This window comes from Macaca nemestrina, chromosome 11, assembly GCF_043159975.1.
Source record: "Macaca nemestrina isolate mMacNem1 chromosome 11, mMacNem.hap1, whole genome shotgun sequence".
In the NCBI taxonomy this organism is placed as follows: Eukaryota; Metazoa; Chordata; class Mammalia; order Primates; family Cercopithecidae; genus Macaca; species Macaca nemestrina.
This window is the reverse complement of record NC_092135.1, coordinates 85500020-85524006: the sequence shown is the minus strand read 5'-3', so window position 1 is coordinate 85524006 and position 23987 is coordinate 85500020. Positions and strand designations below refer to the sequence as shown.

Below are 23987 nucleotides of genomic sequence, written 5' to 3'. Positions count from 1 at the left end.
CAGTGAGCCAAAATTGAACCAGTGCCCTCCAGCCTGGTGAAAGAGCGAGGCTCTGTCTCAAAAAAAAAAAAAAAAAAAAAAAAAAAAAAAAAAAAAAGAGAACGACATAATCGGTGGTGGTTGTGATGTTAAAGATGTCAGGAATTCTCTCAACAAGCATGTTGAATGCAAAACATGTTTATTCAGTTTGAGGATAAACTAGACTCTGCTTTCCATTAACAATCTCTCCCATCCTCCACCATTTCTTTTTTTCTGTTGTCTGATTTGGAATAAAGCACATCTAGCCTTTTGAAAACAAATGGGCCATTTTTTTTCTAGCTTTCTATCTACTTTCATGAAACTTTATCTGAAGGCATTTTCTACTTCTGGAAAAAATCACAGATGTGGGAGTTTCCAATAGTGGATTAAATTTTGCTGAGGAAAATGCACTAAGGTTACACACTATCTGCTGTGTTATTTACACATTCTCTTCACTCATTATAAACACAAATAGGCTTAATAACCTCATTTAACAAACGGAAAACTGAATCTTATAGATGGTTAGTGTGTTTTTCCACTAAAAACTTAGTAATCAAACTTAGATCTTTTTTTATGCCTTTCCTATGTCCATTCTATCCATCTCACTTTTTTACACTACCTTGCCCTACATGTAAAATAACATCAATATATTTATTTGCTCCTTCTCATTTTGTTTTAATTCTTATGTTATTTTGAAAGGAAAAAAAAGAGTCTACAAGGGCATACCTAGAACTTTATTATCACTGGTCCTTACTTTACATTCTCACACTCTGTAAAATATTTCTTTAATGTACTCACGGACATTATACTGTCCAAGTAGCAATCACTTAATGTTTACTGAAATCCAAATGAACAACTGATAAAATTTGAAAGAACATACACATACACGCGCACACACACACACACACACACTCCATTTAGGCAAGGTACAAATAAACACTTTCATATGCTCATAAGTGTATGTTGATATTATATCTCTGAATGACAATTTTTAATACATATTAATATTATTAAAATGTTTATATATTAGACCCAATAATTCTTCTCCTGTGAATTTACCATAAATAAGTAACTTTCAAAGTTTTGAAACATTAAACCACAAAAACACTTTTGCATGAATACTTGTAATTGCAAAAATAGATATTGCCCAAAAATATGAGAATGGTAACATAAATTTTTAAATATCCCCCCAAAAATTATGCAGCCATTAAATGAGGTTATGCAAGTCAGTTTGGAAAGTTATTAATTTTTTTTATTATACTTTAAGTTCTGGGGTACATGTGCAGAACGTGCAGGTTTGTCACATAGGTATACAAGTGCCATAGTGGTTTGCTGCACCCATCAATCCATCATCTACATTAGGTATTTCTCCTAATGCTATCCCTCCCTTAGTCCCACAAACCCCCAACAGGCCAGGGTGTGTGATGTTCCCCTCCTTGTGTCCATGTGTTCTCATTGTTCAACTCCCACTTGTGAGAGAGAATATGTGGTGTTTGGTTTTCTGTTCCTGTGTTAGTTTGTTGAGAATGATGGTTTCCAGCTTCATCCATTTCCCTGCAAAGGACATGAACACATCCTTTTTTATGGCTACAGAGTATTCCATGGTTTTTATGTGCCACATTTTCTTTATCCAATCTATCATTGTCAAGCATTTGAGTTGGTTCCAAGTCTTTGCAATTGTGAATAGTGCTGCAATAAACATACTTGTGCATATGTCTTTATAGTAGAATGATTTATAATCCTTTGGGTATATACCCAGTAATGGGATTGCTGAGTCAAATGGTATTTTTGGTTATAGATACTTGAGGAATCACCACACTGTCTTCCACAATGGTTGAACTAGTTTACAGTCCCACCAACAGTGCAAAAGCACTCCTATTACTCCACATCCTCTCCAGCATCTGTTGTTTCTTGACTTTTTAATGATTGCTATTCTAATGGGTGTGAGATGGTATCTCATTGTGGATTTGATTTGCATTTCTCTAATGACCAGTGATGATGAGCTTCTCTTCATGTGTTTGTTGGTTGCATAAATGTCTTCTTTTGAGAAGTGTTTGTTCATATCTTTCATCCACTTTCTGATGGTTTTTTTTTTTTTCTTGTAAATTTGTTTAAGTTCTTTGTAGATTCTGGATATTAGCCCTTTGTCAGATGGATAGATTGCAAAACTTTTCTCCCATTCTGTAGGTTGCCTGTTCACTCTGATGATAGTTTCTTTTGCTGTGCAGAAGCTCTTTGGTTTAATTAGATCCCATTTGTCAATTTTGGCTTTTGTTGCCATTGCTTTTGGTGCTTTAGTGATGAAGTCTTCGGCCATGAGTATGTCCTGAATGGTATTGCCTAGGTTTTCTTCTAGGATTCTATGTTTTTAGGACTTACATTTAATTTAATGCATCTTGAGTTAATTTTTATATAAGGTATAAGAAAGAGGTCCAGTTTCTGTTTTCTGCATATGGCTAGCCAGTTTTCCCAACACCATTTATTAAATAGGGAATCCTTTCCCCATTGCTGGCTTTTGTCAGGTGTGTCAAACATAAGATGGATGTAGATGTGTGGCATTATCTCTGAGGCCTCTGTTGTGTTCCATTGGTCTTTATATCTGCTTTGGTACCAGTACCATGCTGTTTTGGTTACTGTAGCCTTGTAGTATAGTTAGAAGTCAGGTAGCGTGATGCCTCCAGCTTTGTTCTTTTTGCTTAGGATTGTCTTGGCTATACGGGCTGTTTTTTGGCTCCATATGAAATTTAAAGTAGTTTGATCTTCTAATTCTGTGAAGAAAGTAAATGGTAGCTTGATGGGAATAGCATTGAATCTATAAATTACTTTGGGCAGTGTGACCATTTTCATGATACTGATTCTTCCTATCCATGAGCATGAAATGATTTTCAATTTCTTTGTGTCCTCTCTTATTTCCTTGAGCAGTTGTTTGTAGATCTCTTTGAAGAGGTCCTTCACATCCCTTGTGAGTTGTATTCCTAGATATTTTATTCTCTTTGTAGCAACTGTGAATGGGAGTTCACTCATGATTTGGCTATTTGTCTGTTATTGGTGTATAAGAATGCTTGTGATTTTTTCACCTTGATTTTGCATCCTGAGACTTTGCTGAAGTTGCTTTTCAGCTTAAGGAGATTTTGTGCTGATTCAATGGTGTTTTCTAAATATACAATCATGTCATCTGCAAACAGAGAAAATTTGACTTCCTGTCTCCCTATTCGAATACACTTTATTTCTTTCACTTGCCTGATTGCCCTGGCCAGAACTTCCAACACTATGTTGAATAGGAGTGGTGAGAGAGCATCCTTGTCTTGTGCCAGTTTTCAAAGAGAATGTGTCTAGGTTTTGCCCATTCAGTATGTTATTGGCTGTGGTTTTGTCATAAATATCTCTTATTATTTTGAGATACACTCCATCAATACCAAGTTTATTGAGAGTATTTAGCATAAAGCCATGTTGAATTTTATTGAAGGTCTTTTCTGCATCTATTGAAATAATCATGCGGTTTTTGTCATTGGTTCTGTTTATGTGATGGATTAAGTTTATTGATTTGTGTATGTTGAACCAGTCTTGCATCCCAGGGATGAAACCGACTTGATCATGGGGGATAAGCTTTTTGATGTGCTGCTAGATGTTTGCCAGTATTTTGTTGAGGATTTTTGCATCAATGTCCATCAGGGATATTGGCCTGAATTTTTCTTTGTGTGTGTGTGTTTCTGCCAGGTTTTGGTATCAGGATGATGCTGGCCTCATAAAATGAGTTAGGGAGGAGTCCCTCTTTTTCTATTGTTTGGAATAGTTTCAGAAGGAATAGTACCAGCTACTCTTTGTACCTCTGGAGAATTCGGCTATGAACTTCTTTGGTCCTGGGCTTTTTATGGTTGTATATGGTACTATACTGCCTCAATTTCAGAACTTGTTATTGGTCTATTCAGGCATTCGTCTTCTTCCTGGTTTAGGCTTGGGAGGTTGTACGTGTCCAGGAATTTATTCATTTCTTCTAGATTTTCTAGTTGATTTGCATAGAGATTTTTATAGTATTCTCTGATGGTAGTTTGTATTTCTGTGGGATCAGTCGTGATACCCCCTTTATCATTTTGTATTGTGTCTATTTGATTCTTCTCTCTTTTCTTCTTCATTAGTCTGGCTAGCGGTCTATCTACTTTGTTAATCTTTTCAAAAAACCAGCTCCTGAATTCAGTGATTTTTTTGAAGAGATTTTCCTGTCTCTGTCACCTTCATTTCTGCTCTGATCTTAGTTATTTCTTGTCTTCTGCCAGCTTTTGAATTTGTTTGCTCTGGATTCTCTAGTTCTTTTAATTGCAATGTTTGGTTGTCGACTTTAGATCATTCCCACTTTCTCTTATGGCCATATAGTGCTATAAATTTCCCTCTAAACACTGTGTTAGCTGTGTCCCAGAAATTTTGGTATGTTGTGTCTTTCTTCTCATTGGTTTCAAATAACTTATTTATTTCTGTCTTAATTTTGTTATTTACTCAGTAGTCCTTCAGGAGCTGGTTGGTCAGTTTCCATATAGTTGTATGGTTTTGAGTGAGTTTCTTAATCCTGAGTTCTAATTTGATTGCACTATGGTCTGAGAGACTGTTATGATTTCCATTCTTTTGCATTTGCTGAGGAGTGTTTTACTTCCAATTATGTGGTGAATTTTAGAGTGAGTGTGATGTGGTGCTGAGAAGAATGTATATTCTGTTGATTTGGGGTTGAGAGTTCTGTAAATGTCTATTAGGTCTGTTTGTTGCAGAGCTGAGTTCAGGTACTGGATATCCTTGTTAACCTTCTGTCTCATTGATCTGTCTAATATTGACAGTGGGGTGTTAAAGTCTCCCACTATTATTGTGTGGGAGTCTAAATTTCTTTGTGGGTCTCTAAGAACTTGCTTTATGAATCTGGGTGCTCCTGTATCAGGTGCATATATATTTAGGATAGTTTAGCTCTTCTTGTTGCATTGATCCCTTTACCATTATGTAATGCCTGTCTTTGGCTCTTTTGGTCTTTGTTGGTATAAAGTCTGTTTTATCAGAGACTAGCATTGCAACCCCTGATTTTTTTTTTTTTTTTCTTTCCATTTGCTTGGTCAATATTCCTCTCTCCCTTTATTTTCAGCCAATGTGTGTTTTTGCACATGACATGGGTCTCTTGAATATAGCACACCAGAGTGTTTTGACTCTTTATCCAATTGGCCGGTCTGTGTATTTTAACTGGGGCATTTAACCCACTTACATTTACAGTTAATATTGCTATGTGTGAATTTGATCCTGTCATTATGATGTTAGCTGGTTATTTTGCCTATTAATTGATGCAGTCTCTTCATAGTGTCAATGGTCTTTACAATTTGGTATGTTTTTGCAGTGGCGGGTACTGGTTGTTTCTTTCCATATTTAGTGCCTCTTTCAGGAGCTCTTGTAAGGCAGGCCTGGTGGTGACAAAATCTCTCAGCATTTGCTTGTCTGTAAAATATTTTATTTATCCTTCACTTATGAAGCTTAGTTTTGCTTGATCTGAAATTCTGGCTTGAAAATTCTTTTCTTTAAGAATGTGGAATATTGGCCCCCACTCTCTTCTGGCTTGTAGGGTTTCTGCAGAGAGATCCACCGTTAATCTGATGGGCTTCCCTTTATGGGAAACCCAACCTTTCTCTCTGGATGCTCTTAACATTTTTTCCTTCATTTCAACCTTGTTGCATCTGATGATTATGTGTCTTTGGGTTGCTCTTCTAGAGGAGTATCTTTGTGGTGTTCTCTGTATTTCCTGATTTTGAATGTTGGCCTGTCTTGCTAGGTTGGGGAAGTTTTCCTGGATAAGATCTGAAGAGTGGTTTCCAACTTCTTTCCATTCTCCCAGTCACTTTCAGGTACACCAATCAAATGTGGGTTTGGTCTTTTCATATAGTCTCATATTTCTTGGAGTCTTTGTTCATTCCTTTTAGTTCTTTTTTCTCTAATCTTGTCTTCAAGCTTTATTTACTTAAGTTGATTTTCAATCTCTGATATCCTTTCTTCTGCTCAATACTTTCACCTATGATACTTTTGTATGCTTCACAAAGTTCTCATGCTGTGTTTTTCAGCTCCATCAGGTCATTTATGTTCTTCTTTAAACTGGTTATTCTAGTTAGCAATTTCTATAACCTTTTTTTAAGGTTCTTAGCTCCCTTGCATTGGGTTAGAACATGCTCCCTTAGTTTGGAGGAGTTTGTTACTACCCACCTTCTGAAGCCTACTTCTGTCAATTCATCAAACTCATTCTTCATCCAGTTTTGTTCCCTTGCTGGCAAGGAGTTGTGATACTTTGGAGGAGAAGAGGTGTTATGGTTTTTGGAATTTCCAGCCTTTTTGCACTGAGTTTTCCTCATCTTTGTGGATTTATGTACCTTTGGTCTTTGATGTTGGTGACCTTCATATGGGGTTTCTGGGGTTTCTGTGTGGATGTCCTGTTTGTTGATGTTCATGCTATTCCTTTCTGTTAGTTTTCCTTTTTACAGTCAGGCCCCTCTGCTGCAGGTCTGCTGGAGTTTGCTTGCCGTCCACTCCAGACCCTGTTTTCCTGGGTATCACCAGTGGAGGTTGTAGAACAGCTAAGATTGCTGCCTGTTCCTTCGTCTGGAAGCTTCATCCCAGAGGGGCACCCACCATATGCCAGCTGGAGCTTTCCTGTATGAGGTGTCTGCTGACCTTTGCTGGGAGGTGTCTCCCAGTCAGGAGGCACGGGCGTCAGGGACCCACTTGAAGAGGCAGTCTGTCCCTTAGCAGAGCTCGAACACTGCTGGGAGATCTTCTGCTCTCTTCCCAGCCAGCAGGCACGAATGTTTAAGTCTGCTGAAGCTGCGCCCACATCCACCCCTTCCCCAGGTGCTCTGTCCCAGGGAAATGGAATTTTGATCTATAAGCCCCTAACTGGGGCTGCTGTTTTTCTTTCAGAGATGCCCTGCCCAGAGAGGAAGAATCTAGAGATGCAGTCTGGCTACAGTGGGTTTGCGGAGCTGTGTTGGGCTCCACCCTGTTAGAACTTCCCTGAGGCTTTGTTTGCACTGTAAAGGGAAAACCAGCTACTCAAGCCTGTAATGGTGGATGCCCTTCCCCCAACCATGCTGGAGAATCCCAGGTGGACTTCAGACTGCTGTGCTGGCAGCGAGAATTTCAAGTCAGTGGATCTTAGCTTACTGGGCTTCATGGGGCTGCTATCCACTCAGCTAGACCACTTGGTTCCCTGGCTTAAGACCCCTTTCCAGGGGATGAGGGTTCTGTCCCACTGGCATTCCAGAGTCCCGCAACAGAAAAGAAAACTCCCGCAGCTAGCCAGGTGACTGCCCAAATGGCTGCCCAGTTTTGTTCTTGAAACCCAGGGCCCCAGTGGCATAGGCACGCGGGGGAATCTCCTGGTCTGCTGGTTGCAAAGACCGTGGAGAAAGTGTTGCATCTGGGCCAGAATGCACTGTTCTTCATGGCATAGTCCCTCATGGCTTCTCTTGGCTAGCGGAGGGAGTTCCCTGACCCCTTGTGCTTCCCAGGTGAGGCAGCACCCCACCCTGCTTCAGCTCACCCTCTGTGGGTTACACCCACTGTCTAACCAGTCCCAGTGAGATGAGCTGGGTACCTCAGTTGGAAATGCAGAAATCACCTGCCTTCTGCATTGATCTCACTGGAAGCTGCAGACCAGAGCAGTTTCTATTCAGCCATCTTGCCTACAACTCAAAAGTTATCAATATTATCTCATTCAATGACAAAGGAGCTTACCAAACAATATATGTGCAATGATCATTCACATATGTTCATATAAATATGATCACATGTATACACACACTTATACATATTAACATGCATAAGAAATCATATACAACCAAAGGTTGTTTCTGAATAGGTAGATTGATGCTTATTCTGTATTTTCTTTATTCTGCTTTGTTTTATGATTTGGAAAAATACACATATATTACTCTTCCAATTTAAAAAGACAGTTTTAATATTTTAAATACTAAAAGAATAGAACAGTTAAATATGTAGCTAAAAATAAATAGAATACTCCAATTTTGAAAATCATAAAAGCAATTGGAAAGAAATCTTCATTCTCTCAATCCTTTCTACCTTTGGAAGAAAGTATTTAAGTGTATTATAAATGGTCATAGCAAAATTTTATTTGACTATAATGAACACAATTTTAATAATATCAAGTAGAATGTTGTCTTAGACATGTCAATGTATCACTTAGATGAAAAATAAACTATTTTTGTAAATGGCATCAAACATAAATAAAATAGTCAATTTCTAGGTGATTGCATTGGTAAACCTTTTTTAATTTTTCCCATTGCAGAGACGAGGAAAAATAAAATTTTTGGTTGACATAGAACTTGTAAGCTTATCATGGTCATATAAATCATACCAAAAGAGGAATATGCTATAGATGTTTTTAAATAGAAAAATTGATACTATGAAAATTTATTTACAGTGAAATGGTTGCAAAATACACAGAAAAATTTCTGTGAATATTTTTGATATTGACACTTTTGTAATAACTGTAAAAAGAAACTATTACATCAATAAGGTGCTGATAAAATACATCACATTTTAATGATTCATTGTGAGACTGAGTTCATTCAGACACAATAAATATCTTATGTAATAAGGCCTTGAAAGCATAATTTGGAATTCTTTGGTAGAATATAGAGTATTTTAGAGACTCTACAGTCATGAGCTAAGCCAGAAACTAAAATATAAACAGCTAAGTTTACTGTAGCAGCCCCTCTAGTATTGGCCCTCTGTAGAACTCTATACCACACACCTTTCTACAGACAGCAGTTAGCCCAAATCTGTAAAAGTATTGACTCCTTGGCAAGTCAGTTGTGGCTGGATGCTGCTGTGACTCCATTTACTGTCCATTTATTAGGAGTTTTGAGAATACATTTTTTGAGTACAGAATATAGACAGGTTTTGTGAGAAACAAAGGTGGAAGAAAGGAAAAATGATTAGCTAAGTAGTAATTGTCTTTTCTAATGAAGGATTAGTTTATACTTGAGGCCCATTACCCATTATATTCACTTTTATTCATACCATTTAAAATAATTTTAGCTTATGTATTTGTTTTAAATTTCTCCACTGACCTTTTATTTTCTGTAAAAAAAAAAAATACAAAATAAAACAATTTTTACTGAATTTTTAATTCATAAAAGATTTATTCCACAAATATCCATTGAGTTCCAGCAGGCACCAGAAAGAACAAACATGATTCCCATATTTAAAGAGCTTACATTTGAGAGAAAAGACAGAGTAAGCAAATAAATATGTAATGTGTAACACAGGAAGAGGTACAGTGGTTTAAAAAGCATAGGAAGGAAGGGAACATAACCGTCAACCTATTTTATGCTCTGAAAGACACGATTTGAGTAGAGATTTTGTAGAGAAGAAATATTTCCATTCCATTCATGTGATTAAGTCAGGGGACGATGCCAAAAGTGAAGAGATAATATTGACAATATGGGTAAGATTTATCAGGTTTTCTCTCTGCTGCCATTGGGAATGTCTTTCCACCTTTTTTCATATTCGTAATAATAACTGATTATTTTCCTAAAATCTTGTGGTAAATATTACATATTTAGATTGGAGCCCTTCGAATGTTTAGTAATGAATTTTATTATGCACAATTCTGAGAAAGATCTCCGATTTCAAAATAAGCCTTCTGGGTACTTTCATTGTTAGTCTGCACAACTAACTGAATCAGAAAACAAATATATTACTCAATTTCAGGTTACAAGAATTGACCTCCAGGGCAATGCCTTCTGCTGTCTTACATGTGATTTGCAATTACAGTTAGGAAATAAGGGTAGAGAAGGAATTCGATGGTGAGAATCTGTTTTCTTTGCCAAGTCTTTCCTTCTTATTGTGAGCAAAAAATACACTTTCTCACTGGAGAATACTTCTAGAAAACAGTCACTTTCCCAGACCAGTTCTTTGCTCTTAAGGAACAACCACAAATGAATAAACAAACACCATAATTTGGGCAAATTATCATAAAATGTACAACATAAGAAGTTGGCGATTGCTATATTTTCAATAGAAATGTGATTGGTATGACCAGTCCTGCCTAAAGGTTAATAATGCCACAAGAAACAGAGAATGAAAGTCTGTAGCTATACGGAAAGGAAAGAATTGAATTGCACATTAGAAAGTACACTCTAGGGCTGATGTATCTTCAGCTCCAGCCTACTGATAGAAAGGCAGTGACCCCCGCTTCCGAGACAAATTTGCAACCAAGTTAGAGACACTTCCTTGAAACACTAGGAATGTTCCAGCTCTGAATTGTGTTTCCCCAAAATGTTGGAGACCTAACCCCCAATGTGACTTTATTTGAAGGTAAGGCTTTAGGGGGTAATTAGCATAAATGAGACAGTAAGTGTTCAATCCTAATCCAATAGGATTGATGGCCTTAAAGAAGGCCTTAGAGAAGAGATATCTCTTTCTTTCTCTCCTGTGCACACAGGACAGGAAAGGCCATGTGAGGACATAGTGAGAAAGCAGCCACCATTGGCAAGCCACGAGAGAGCCCTCACCAGGAACCGTTGGGCCAGCTCCTTGATCTTGGATTTCCTAGCCTTCAGAACTGTGAGATACAAATTTCTGTTGTTTAAGCCACGCAGTCTGTAATATTTTGTTATAGCAGCCCTAATAGACTAAGATAGCTCCTGAGAGCCCCACTTACCTGGTGAAATCCATTCTAAGACTTGTTGGCTGTTTGGAAGTGATAGCAAATAAAAGCCACCTTGATGCAGCATTCTTGCTAAACTTCAAATCTGGACTAGTTCATCCTTATGCATTGAAGCTTTTTTTATTCGTGTTTGTTTTTACCAGTTAACTATCAACATAAACTTCATTTATAATATTGTATGTTCAGAGTTCCAAAACACTGGTCCTACCAACATAGTTTGGAATATGACTCCATTATAAGATGGTGACTGCCTGTATCAAATCTTTACTGCCTTTTTCAAATTCTTACCATTTTTATTAAAATGAGTCACACTACTCAATCGATGCATCAGTGTTTAAATACGATTTTTACTTTTTTTTTTTTTTTTTTTTACCAACACTATCTTAAAATATCTGATAGCATAGAGCAGTGATTAAAGGCATTTGCTTCAAGGTCAGATATACTTACACTGCCATTTCCAAGCTGTTTTTTTGGACAATTTATTTTGTTATTTTGAACCATTGTTTCTTACCTTTATAAAATGAGCATAAGATAACATTCTCTTAAGGTGAGTATGAGATACAAATGAGAAAAGCAAAATAATAATAAAGATTCGACAGTAGAAACTGCTATTTGCATTATGATTGTTATAATTAGAAGGACAAACTGTAATTTAACCTCCCTATAGTAATAAAATGGCATCTACAGAGCAAATCTAAACAGACTTAATCTACATATAACAATTAATCCCAGATAATTGAACTGACTATAATGACATGTTTGAAAGGAGGCTGAAATAAAACAGGGTTTGCTCTTTTCAACTCTTTAGCCAAGATTTTTTTTAAAAACTGATATTAAATGCTTTGTATTTCCTTTCAAATTTGAAGGGAAAGTAAATATAATACTTAACAGATCTTCAAGTATCTCTTTAGACATTCCCTTGTTTAGGCTTGTACTAATCCATTCATTCAGGGTTTGACTGTTGGGTGAACTTCTGTGCCCTGTTCCCAGCTATGAGAGGCAATTCTCCAGGTTTCTAAGCTTTGTGACCTATGCCCTTCTCTAATGAGGTTAATCAGGGTTTGGGCTGAAACCCAGATTCCTACATATATGTGGATAGAGTGATGTAGAAGTATTTTATGATAATAAATATAAATGAAATTTAGAATTTAATTTAGAAATAGAAAACATTTAGGCAACTCACTGAATCAAAAATTGTAATAATGATCAAGGTAAAAATATATATTGGTTAATGAGTTCTATTTGTAGAATTAACAAATCAGAGAAACCAGTTTTTATCCTGTAGTTTGCTTTGTGATAGTTCCAAACATCTTCTTCAAGTTGAATTAAGATAATATTTTTAAAAATAAATATAGACAAATGTAAGTAATTAATATATTTATTTATTATATTTTCCTGGGTTGGGGTTTGGCCTCCATTTCATATATTTTGTTTATTTTCAGGATGCTCTGGGGTAATGTAGCCCAGGTTCTAGTTCTGCCTTTGTCACTTACTAGCCATCTAGTCATATCATGCTGAAAAATATATTATGTAGCTCTAAGATAAATTCAATGTACCTGCACAGCACTATTCAACATACTTGCACAGTATTATTGTCAATATGTAGTCTAACAGATAAGAAACCACTGTGAAAATAGTAAATCTTTATAAAAAATTATGTTTTATAATGATACATCTTTGCTCTTCTAATATTATTGCTTTAAATAATATTCACCATGTAGCCAAATTTACAAAATTTTATCTTTTTAATTTTATGTCATATATAAAGAAATTTAATGCCAAAATAATCTTTACAGTGATGACTCGATATCCCAAAAATGTGGGACCCAGCAGGGACGTTAATAAAGAGATAAAGCAGGCTCCGTGCTGACTTGTTAGAATTTGGTATGTGACAAACGTACAGTTACAGAGCCTTAGACCTCCCCTGGGAAATTCCCAAATATTTGCATTCCCACAATGTATTTATTCAGGAAATACTGTTCTCCTGAGAAAAATCTGGCTCTCAAACCTCTCCCTGAGATTATGCAAGTTCTCCATTGGGGAAATACAGTTGGAAATCTAGTAATGTTTAGTAACAAAAATCCATTTGCAGATCCTAGTTATTGTCAATATTTTGTTGATTTACAATTGAGAATACTCCTAACAAAAAGTAAACTTCAAGAAAAGGAACTAGAAAACTATCAGAATTCCTGTAGAGTTTGTTGTCCCCCTTCTCCTCCACCATAGTTTTATTCTAATGTTTTCTTTCTTTATTCATTTTCTTCGGTATCAGTGTGCTGTAAACTCACCCAAAATGAAAAACAACCAAAATAAAATAAAACAAAATGAAAGCACATCAGTTAAAGTTTAAAAAAAAAAAAAAAAAAAAAAAAAACAACGACAAAAAAACAGATGCCAAGTTTTAGTGGACAGAAGGGTAGGCCCCCTGGAGATCAGCCAAATTGAGTGGATGGAAGTAATCAACAACAAGAGGGCAACAACATTAGCCACTGCTGAGCAGAAAATTAGAAAGATTCTTCAATTTATTTTTTTTCTTTTCTGGTTGTCAGGCTTTGTCTCTCCTGTCTTCCACTGGTACACCATAAATCAGCAGTTAAAATGAAATTTCCTTCTTTTAGACATGGCAAAGTACTCATTGAACTTAGAGATTAATAGTAAAACTTTAAAAAAGAAAAAAATTCAACAATATGTAATAGAGGAAAATCTGAACTAGAAACTTTAGATAAGTACCATGCTTTCAGTATACATGTTAGCACCATAACTTTTTTTTCTAGATTCACTTAAAGATGATAAAATAATGTGTATACCCCCAAACTGATGATAAAATAGATCGATAACTGCCTACCAGTTGTATCATGCCTTTCCCAAGATGATGAACTGGAAATTTAATGTTATGATATAATCCTATTACTCTCTTTAATTCTATGTGAGTTTCTTGCTCTTTTTTTTTTTTATCCCATAAATTTCATTTTTGTCAATATCTGCTGCTATTCCTTTTGAGGTTTTTTCTTCTGGTCACCAAAGCCAAACTGCCAAAATATTTTAGCTCCAATGGATCTGAATCTTTAGAATATGACTTTTACATTGAGACCTGTAACGTTTCACCTTACCACATGGAGTCTTGCAATTCTTAGCTCCCATGCTTAACCAAATTCAAACAAAAATGTCTCTCGGTTTGACCCTAAGCTCTTTCCAAATCAGTGCTATTTTTCAATTATATTTTTAGACCTTCAAAATGTCTGACGTGACATTCTCAATGCAGAATAAGCTATATAAATACTGTGCTTCTGTGTCTACCGTGTACCCAAGAGGCTTTCAAGGATTACTTATAAAAATTATAACAGCTAACATTATCAAGTTAGTCACCATTCTAATTCTTTTATATTTAATCCTCATAATACTATGTGGTAGGTTCTAGTAAAATACCCATTTTATAGATAAGTAAATAGAACAAATAGGAAGTAAATATGTCAAAATCATATAATTAGTAAGTTACAGAACTGGTATTTGAAGCTTTATAGTCTGTTTTAGTTGGCTAGGGCTGCCATAACAAAGGCTAAAAATGAATAGTTTGTTATTTCCTCATGGTCCTGGAGGCTATAAGTTTGAGACCAAGGTGATCAGTAAGATTGGTGTCTTCTGAGCCTTCTGTCCTTGATTTATAGATGTTCAGTCTTTCCTCTATGTGTTCTAATCTCCTGTTTTTATAAGGATACCAGTCATATTGGATTAGGACCCAACACCAGTGACATCATTTATTCTTAGTAACCTCTTTAAAGGCCTTGTTTTCAAATACAGTTGCATTCTGAGGTACTGGGAGTTAAAACTTTAACATATAAATTTGAAAGGGGACACAATTCAGCCCCTAAAACAGTCTTACTACAAACCCCCTCTTCTTAACCACTGAAACGAACTTAAAAAAGAAAGGAAGAGCTAGAGAGAGAGGGAAAGAGGGAGGAAGGAGAAAAAGGAGGAAGGACGGAAGGAAGAAAGAAAGGAGCTGCTTGCCAAGCAAACCAGAATAATTACGAAGACAACTGGAGGCAGAATGCTTTCCAGATGATGCTGGAGACAAAGTAATTCTTGGGAAGGCAGCTTTGTATGGTGAAGTGTCCATGAATTCTGGAGTCACAGAGTTATGAGTGCAAATATTACTCTGTTTTATTCTATTTGGAAAGGTTATATTCCCTTTATGAATCTCAGTTTTCTTAAGATGCACATCATACTTCTTATAGTTTAGGACTATTAGGGGGATTATAGTTCATATGAAGTTCATAGAAGAGTTCATAAAAAGTGAAAGTCTCAAGGGTCTTCCTTTTTTCTTTCCTTTCCTTTCTTGGGTCCTCTCTTAGTAGATTCAATACAGAACACTTACCTCTCTTTCACATATTCTCTCATAAATATTAATATTAATATTACAAAGAAAGAGTAAAATAGCAAATTATGCATTTCTTCTACCTAATTACCTCTTTTCTAAGTCCACCTTTCTTTAGTCACCTTCCCACAGACTCACATTTCCCTTTTGCTTGGATTTCAGCAATCACTCTTATCTGTCTTCTTTGACTTGAAAAATACCTATCACTTCAGTAAAATTTTAAAAATGTTAAATCTGTGTCATTTGTGTTCCATTTTCATTACAAATTCCTTTAAACAATTTTAATTGAAGTATTTCTTACCTTTAAAAAATGAAAGAAGTATTTCTTACCTTTAAAAAATGAAAGAAGCAATACAAGACACAATTTTAAAAATATTTATGGCATCATTTCACAATACTTGTTTCTGATCTCTTTATTTTTTGGTGAAATTTGTAGAAATGAAACGCCATGCATATATTCAAAGATCTATACTGCAGCCTAATTTTAACTCACAGAGTTTATTCTAATTTATTAATTATTCATCAAGTGTTACTTGTATCAGTCATTTTTAGGGTAATAAACATAGAGTTGTGAATTCTATGTAAAGTGCCTGCGCTAAGAATAGAAAACATTCTAGTGGTGGAGACAGCACACATAAATATATAAATGCACATAAATATATAAATGGTGATGAGTGTCATTCAAAAGAGAAAGGAAGACATTACTGTTATGAATGGAAAATGGTGCAGCTACTTTGGAAAGCAGTCTGGAAATTCCTCAAATGGTTAATCATAGAATTGCCATGTGATTCGAGAATTTTACCCCTAGTTATATACCCAAAAGAAATGCAAACATATGTTCACACCAAAACTTGTATACAAATGTTCATAGCAGCATTATTTATAATAAGCAAAAAGCAGAAACGGCACAAATTTTCATTAACTTATGAATAAATAAATTTTGGTATATTTATACTATAACATATTTTCAGCAATAGAAAGAAAACAATCATATATGCTACAGCATGAATGGAGCCTGAAAACATTATGCTAAGTGAAAGAAGCCAGACATAGTAGGCCACATATTATATTATTCCATTTAACTAAAGCTTTCAGAATAGACAATACATAGAGACAGAAGCTGAATAATTGTTTCCTACTGATGTAGAGATGGAGAACTTTAAGGGAAGAGGGTGAAGCATAAAGAGTGGAGAATTTCCTTATGGGGGAATGAAAATTTTCTAAAATTGACTGTAATAATATTTGTACAAAACTGTGAATGATTGAATTACTTAAAAAATCAAATTTATCAAAACCAAAAATTAGTGCTTATTAAAAGACACTTGTAAGAAAATAGATAAGCCAAGAACTGAGAAAATATATAAAATATATATGACAAAGAATTTATATTCATTATATATAAAGATTTCCTACAACTCAATAATGAAAAGATAAGTAATACTTAAAAAGTTTTAAAGGACAAGTAATATTTTTAAAAGGCAGGTTATAGGGATACAGAGTGACAAAGAAACTGATGGTAGTTTCTTAAATATGGTACTTGATGAACATCCTTTGGAGGAGAGCATATCTGACCTGAATATCTGACCAGAGGTCCTGAATAAGAAGGAAGTTTGTCATTTCAATGTCTTGTAGGGGAGTGTTCCCAGCATAGGAAATAGCAGTTTAAAAATACTAAACCAAGAATGACTTTGGTTTATTCAAGAATCAGCAGTTTGAATGGAACCGAAGGATTGATAGGCAGTGATAATGTAGCTGAGTGATTGCTGGAAAGAATTATAGGAAATTAAGTTGAAGAAGTATTTTCAAATGACGTATTGAAAAACTTCCTTTTGGTGAAATGTTCCTGCCTCATAATGATGAGGATGATAATGATACAGTTAAACATTTCCCAGCTCCTGTTTCATGTCTCCAATTGCACTTATACAGGTTCACTTTAAAAAGTTATAATATCAGGTGCTATCAGTCTAGGACTGAATTTATCCATAATAGGCACACCAGTCAATACTTATTTTAATTTATCTGGTTGTGTGACTAGCACAACAACTCATTCAGGATATCCTTGAATCCTGTCTTTCATATCCTTTATCTACTCAATTACTCAATTTTACCAATACTTACAAAGTCTCTCATATCTTTTTTTCTCTGTAGTTCCGCTGATAGCACCCGTTCTTAATTTTAATCTAATCTTCTTCAAAACTCTAGCTGTTAATTCTACTTATAATATTTTCTTCTCAATATCTTTCCATGTATTATTGATTTCAACAAAACAGCAAGCACATTATATATTATTATATTTTTATGGTCCAGAAAATTTACTGACTTTTTCTTATCTGTAGCATTATTTCTCAAGATGTATTGAGCATAAATTCCATAAGAGTTCCAGGCTTGCCTATATTTCCATATCTCCCTTAGTGTCTAATGTGTCATCATGCACAACTAATCACTAACACATTTACATAAAGTATCCTTGCTTTAACAACATTTGATAACAAATTAAAAATTAAGGGAGATTTGTCAAGGTACTCTGAAGCTAATATATCTAAAAGAGGAGCCCAATGTAAGAATCAGTATGCCTGAATAATTATAATGCTGCAAAAATCACACTTGATTTTTAAATATTATGAAAAAATATATTTTGACTTCTATTTTCAAATATACTAAGTCTACTTCCCTCTGTAAAGTTTTCATTGAAACAGAATGTTTTTCTATGCTTGATATATTTAAATAAATTCCCAAAGCATTATTGACTGAACTGTCACAACAAATCTTGATGAATCACACATAACAAATGATATCTGAAGAAAATTTTTAAAAACACCAGGTGTAAGATTTCACCTGTGATAGGTTTAACTAATTCAGAAACCTGTTATTATAAATGTATCCAGCCACTGACTCATCAAGAGTCTTGTTTATCTGTGAACTCAATTTAGCTGGCTTCCATACCAAGAACGTTTAAATAAATCATAAATAAGGGAATATTTAATAGATAGAAGAAAAAATGCACAATTTAAAAGATATTCCTTTAAAATGATGCTACAGTTGTCTGGACAATGAAATATCCAAATAGAAAGAAAGTAAAATAGTAAAATTATTATGACTCTGTAGAAAAAAGTAAATACTTTTTTTTTTGCTTTATTATTTTTATTTTATCAATACGACAAATGCCACACTCACCCCAACTCAGAGGGTAGGATATATTGTCTTCCTTAGTCACATTCTCCTACACTCTACAATTCTCCCTCAGAACCTGCTTAAAATATATGGTGACTCTCAATTTTATAAAAGCCAAAACCAGCTTTTACAGATAGTCCTAGACTTTATACTGAAAAGCACTTGGATATGTTATACAAATTGAGTTTCATGTACAACTAGAAAGTGTTAAATATATGTGGATATCGCCATTAATGAATTTCTAAATTTTTATTATTATTATACTTTAAGTTCTAGGGTACAGGTGCACAACGTGCAGGTTTGTTATGTATGTATACCTGTGCCATGTTGGTGTGCTGCACCCATCAACTCATCAGCACCCATCAACTCGTCATTTACATCAGGTATAACTCCCAATGCCATCCTTCCCCCCTCCCCCCTCCCCATAATAGACCCTGGTGTGTGATGTTCCCCTTCCCGAGTCCAAGTGATCTCATTGTTCAATTCCCACCTATGAGTGAGAACATGCAGTGTTTGGTTTTCTGTTCTTGCGATAGTTTATTGAAAATGATGGTTTCCAGCTGCATCCATGTCCCTACAAAGGACACAAACTCATCCTTTTTTATGGCTGCATAGTATTCCATGGTGTATATGTGCCACATTTTCTTAATCCAGTCTGTCACTGAGGGACATTTGGGTTGATTCCAAGTCTTTGCTATTGTGAATAGTGCCACAATAAACATACATGTGCATGTGTTTTATAGCAGCATGATTTATAATCCTTTGGGTATATACTCAGTAATGGGATGGCTGGGTCATATGGTATTTCTAGTTCTAGATCCTTGAGGAATCGCCATGCTGTTTTCCATAATGGTTGAACTAGTTTACAATCCCACCAACAGTGTAAAATTCATGTGTTAAACACATATGTAAGAACTCATGTGTCTCTTAAATAGACAAAGATGGTTCCTTACTTATTTATGTATTTATCTATTTCACTAAAGTTTTTAAACAACTTCATTGAGATATAATGACTATTAAAAAACTGCATAAACTCATCAAATTTTAGACAATAATATGTGCAGTTCCTTGTATAGTGATTATATCTCAGTGAAACATATGCACATTTTTTGTTATGTAAAATTTGATGAGTTTGTACATATGTAAACACCCATCAACACAATCAAAATAATAGACATATTCAACACCTTCCAAAGTTGCATTGTGTCTCTGTTTTTTTATATTTATTTATTTATTTGTTTATTTTTGAGAGGCAGTCTTGCTCTGTCACCTAGGCTGGAGTGCAGTGGCGTGATCTCGGGTCACTGCAACCTCCACCTCCCGGGTTCACGCCATTCTCCTGCCTCAGCCTCCTGAGTACCTGGGACTACAGGCGCACACAACCACACCTGGGTTTTTTTTTTTTTTTGTATTTTTAGTAGAGACGGAGTTTCACTGTGTTAGCCAGGGTGGTCTCAAACTCCTGACCTTGTGATCTGCCCGCCTCAGCCTCCCAAAGTGCTGGGATTACAGGCGTGAGTCACCACACCTGGCCTTTTTATTTTGTTTTTGTTTTCTGTTTATTTTGTGGTAAGAACACAAAATAGATCTGCCCTCTTATTGAAACACAAATACCATGTTGTTAACAATAAACAATATGTTGTACAGCAGATCTAGAATTTACTATTTTAGCATAACTAAAACTTTGTACCCATTGAACAACAAGCACTCTATTTTCCCTCTCTCCAGCCCCTAACAACCACTATTTTATTCTCTTCTTCCATGAGTTTGACTATTATAGTTACTATCTGAAAATGTAAAACTTGTAGACAAAGACATAGAGGAAAATCTTCTTGACATTTGTCTTGGCAATGATTTTTTGAATACAAGACCAAAAGTACAAGCAACGAAAGCAAAAATAGACAAGTAAGATGACATCGAATTAAAATCTCTGCATGGCAAAAGAAACAATCAACAGAATAAAAAGACAAACTGAAATGAGAGAACATATTTTCAAATCATATATCTGATAATTTCCAAGATATTTAAGGAACTCCTTTAACTTAACAGCAGAATTTTTTTAAAAAATGGGCAAAGGAGTTAAACACATTGTTCTCCAAAGAAGACATACAAATCAGATATATAAAGATGCTCAGCAGCATTATTTACCAAGGAAATGAAAATCAAATAATAATGAGATATCAGTTTATGCCTGTTAAAATGGCTATTTTTTTAAAAACTTGAAATGTAACATGTTGGTAAGGATGTGTAGAAATTGGAATGCTGGGCTGGGTGCAGTGGCTCACACCTATAATCCCAGCACTTTGGAAGGCCGAGGCGGGTGGATCATGAGGTCAGCAGTTCGAGACCAGCCTGGCCAACATGGTGAAACCCTGTCTCTACTAAAAATACAAAAATTAGCCAGGCATGTTTGCAGGTGCCTGTAATCCCAGCTACTCAGGATGCTGAGGCAGGAGAATCACTTGAACCCGGGAGATGGAGGTTGCAGTGAGCCAAGACTGCGCCATTGCGCTCTAGCCTGGGTGACAGAGCAAGACTCTGTCTCAAAAAATAGAAATTGGAATGCTGGCAGATTGTTGGCAGGGATGTAAAGTGGTACAGTAGCTATGGGTAATAATATGACGGTTTCTCAAAAATTAAAAATAAAACTGTCATACAACCCAGCAATTCGACCTCTGGGTGCATATGAAAAAGAATTAAAATCAGAGTCTTGGAAAGATATCTGTATTCCCATGTCCATTGAGGTATTACAATAACCAAGATATGGAAACAATTCAAGCATTTTTTTAAAAATTGATGTATAAAGAAATGTGGCATATACATATATACAGTGAAATATTTTTCTGCCTTAAAATAGGAGATTCTGCTATTTGTGACAACATGGATGGTATACTAAGTAAAATAAGCCAGTCACAGAACATATTGATGTATTTAAAGGTAGTATACCTTTACAGATAGGGTAGAATACACACATATATTCCTTTAATCTGCCAAAAAGAGGGCCTAAAAGAAATGACATCCCAGTAACAGTAAGCGTGCCTAGATTTCTAATCTGGGTTTCTAATACCAGTCTCTAATAGAAGGAACCAGGGCTTCTTGGAGAAATGGCTGTGATTCTAAGAGTGGGGCATAAAATATACAATATGAGCCTGTGGCATCTAGTAGTGACAAAAAGTAAGGCACTCAGAAAAAATTAAAAACTCATATTGATGGAGCTATCTCAAAGAAGTACAGGAGCCAACTGAATCCTCTCTCATGTTTGCCAAAGCCAGGAGAGTATTCGAGCACCAATATAAGTAAAGTCATATTGCATTATAACCCAAAGTATAGAATCAATATCCATGAGTCCATACTGATATAAATAAAGGATTAAATAATTTAATACAGAGAGACAAATATCTGTTGCCAAAGTATTCCAAACAATTTATATAGATACTCTCACCTTAAGGAGAGGGACCATAATTCTCCATTCTTTTAAAGTGTTGGCTCTATGTAGTGACTTTCTTTCAAAGTACAGTATGGGTGGCTGGCAATATGGCTGAATGGGAAGCACTCCAGTCTACAGCTGCCACAGAGATCAATGCAGAAGGTGGGTGATTTCTGCGTTTCCAACTGAGGTACCCAGCTCATCTCACTGGGACTGGTCAGACAGGGGGTGCAGCCCATAGAGGGCAAGCCAAAGCAGGGTGGGACATTGTTTCACCCGGGAAGCACCAGGGATTGGGAAACTCCCTCCCCTAGCCAGGGGAAGCCAAGAGGGACTGTGCCCTGAGGAACAGTGCGCTGTAGCCCAGATACGATGCATTTCCCGTGGTCTTCACAACCCACAGACCCAGAGATTTCCTCGGGTGCCTACCCCGCCAGGGCCCTGGGTTTCAAGCACAAAAAACAGGTGGTGGTTTGGGCAGACACCAAGTCAGCTGTAGGAGTGTTTTTTCATACCCCCGTGGTGCTTGGAATGCCAGTGAGACAGAACTGTTCACTCCCCTTGAAAGGGGGCTGAAGCCAGGGAGCCAAGTGGTCTAGCTCAGCGGATTCCACCCCCTAGAGAGCCCAGCAAACTAACATTCATTGGCTTGAAATTCTTGCTGCCAGCATAGCAGTTTGAAGTCGACCTGGGATGCACTAGCTTGGTGCGGGGATGGGCATCTGCCATTACTGAGACCTGGTTTTCCCCTCACAGTGTAAACAAAGCCTCAGGGGAGTTCCAACTGGGCGGAGCCCACTGCAGCTCAGCAAAGCCTCTGTAAACAGACTGCCTCTCTAGATTCCTCGTCTCTGGGCAGGGAATCTCTGAAAAAAAGGCAGCAGCCCCAGTCAGGGGCTTATAGATCAAACTCCCATCTCCCTGGGACAGAACACCTGGGGGAAGGGGCAGCTGTGGGCTCAGCTTCAGCCGACTTAAACATCTCTGCTGACCAGCTCTGAAGAGAGCAGAGGATCTCCCAGCACACCACTCGAGCTCTGATAAGGGACAGACCTCCTCCTCAAGTGGGTCACTGACCCCTGTGTCTCCCGACTGGGAGACACGTCCCAGCAGGGGCCAAGGGACACCTAATACAGGACAATTCCAGCTGGCATCTGCCAGGTGCCCCTCTGGGATAAAGCTTCCAGAGGAAGTAACAAGCAGCAATCTTTGCTATTCTGCAGCCTCTGCTGCTGATACCCAGGCAAACAGGGTCTGGAGTAGACCTCAAGCAAACTCCAGCAGACGTGCACTGCAGCAGAGGGGCCTGACTTTCAGAAGGAAAACTAACAAACAGAAAGGAATAGCATCAATATCAACAAAAAGGATGTCCAGACAGAAACCCCATCTGAAGGTCACCAATATCAAAGACCAGACGTAGGTAAATCCAAGAAGACGAGGAAAAGCCAGCGCAAAAAAAGCTGAAAATTACAAGAACAAGAATACCTCTTCTCCTCCAACAGATCACACTCCTTGCCAGCAAGGGAAAAAAACTGGACAGAGAATGAGTTTGATGAATTGACAGAAGTAGGCTTCAGCAGGTGGATTAGAGCAAACTCCTCCAAGCTAAGGGAGCGTGTTCTAACCAAATGCAAGGAAGCAAAGAACCTTAAAAAAAAGTTGTAGAAATTGCTAACTAGAATAACCAGTTTAGAGAAGAACATAAATGACCTGATGGAGCTGAAAAACACAGCATGAGAACTTCGTGAAGCATACACAAGTATCATTAGGTGAATGTATTGAACAGAAGAAAGGATATCAGAGATTGAAGATCAACTTAAGGAAATAAAGCACGAAGACAAAATTAGAGAAAAAAGAATGAAAAAGGAGAATGAACAAAGCCTCTAAGAAATATGAGACTGTATGAAAAGACCAAATCTATGTTTGATTGGTGTAGTGAAAGTGACTGGGAGAATGGAAAGGAGTTGGAAAGCACTCTTCAGGATATTATCCAGTAGAACTTCCCCAACCTAGCAAGACAGGCCAACATTCAAATTCAGGAAATACAGAGAATGCCACAAAGATGCTCCTTGAGAAGAGCAACCCAAAGACACATAATCATCAGGTTGAAATAAAGGAAAAAATGTTAAGGGCAGCCAGAGGGAAAGGTTGGGTTACCCACAAAGCAAAGCCCATCAGAGTAACAGCGGATTTCTGCAGAAACCGTACGGGCCAGAAGAGAGTGGGGCCAATATTCAACATTCATAAGGAAAAGAATTTTCAACCTAGAATTTCGTATCCAGCCAAACTAA

General features: G+C 36.6%; 1 protein-coding gene across 3 annotated transcripts in view; it reads left to right on the top strand.

Annotated features, from left to right (window-relative positions):
• The window catches only part of LOC105468250 (tissue factor pathway inhibitor), a 103402-nt gene that overhangs the window by 14511 nt on the left and 64904 nt on the right, over positions 1-23987 (top strand). The window contains exon 2 of one of the 3 annotated variants that reach the window (XM_071073033.1): positions 10499-10620. The exons of the other annotated variants lie outside the window; for them this stretch is intronic. The gene's annotated coding sequence lies outside the window, so the exon portion shown is untranslated. The remainder of the gene's footprint in view (positions 1-10498; positions 10621-23987) is intronic. 3 annotated transcript variants of the gene reach the window in all.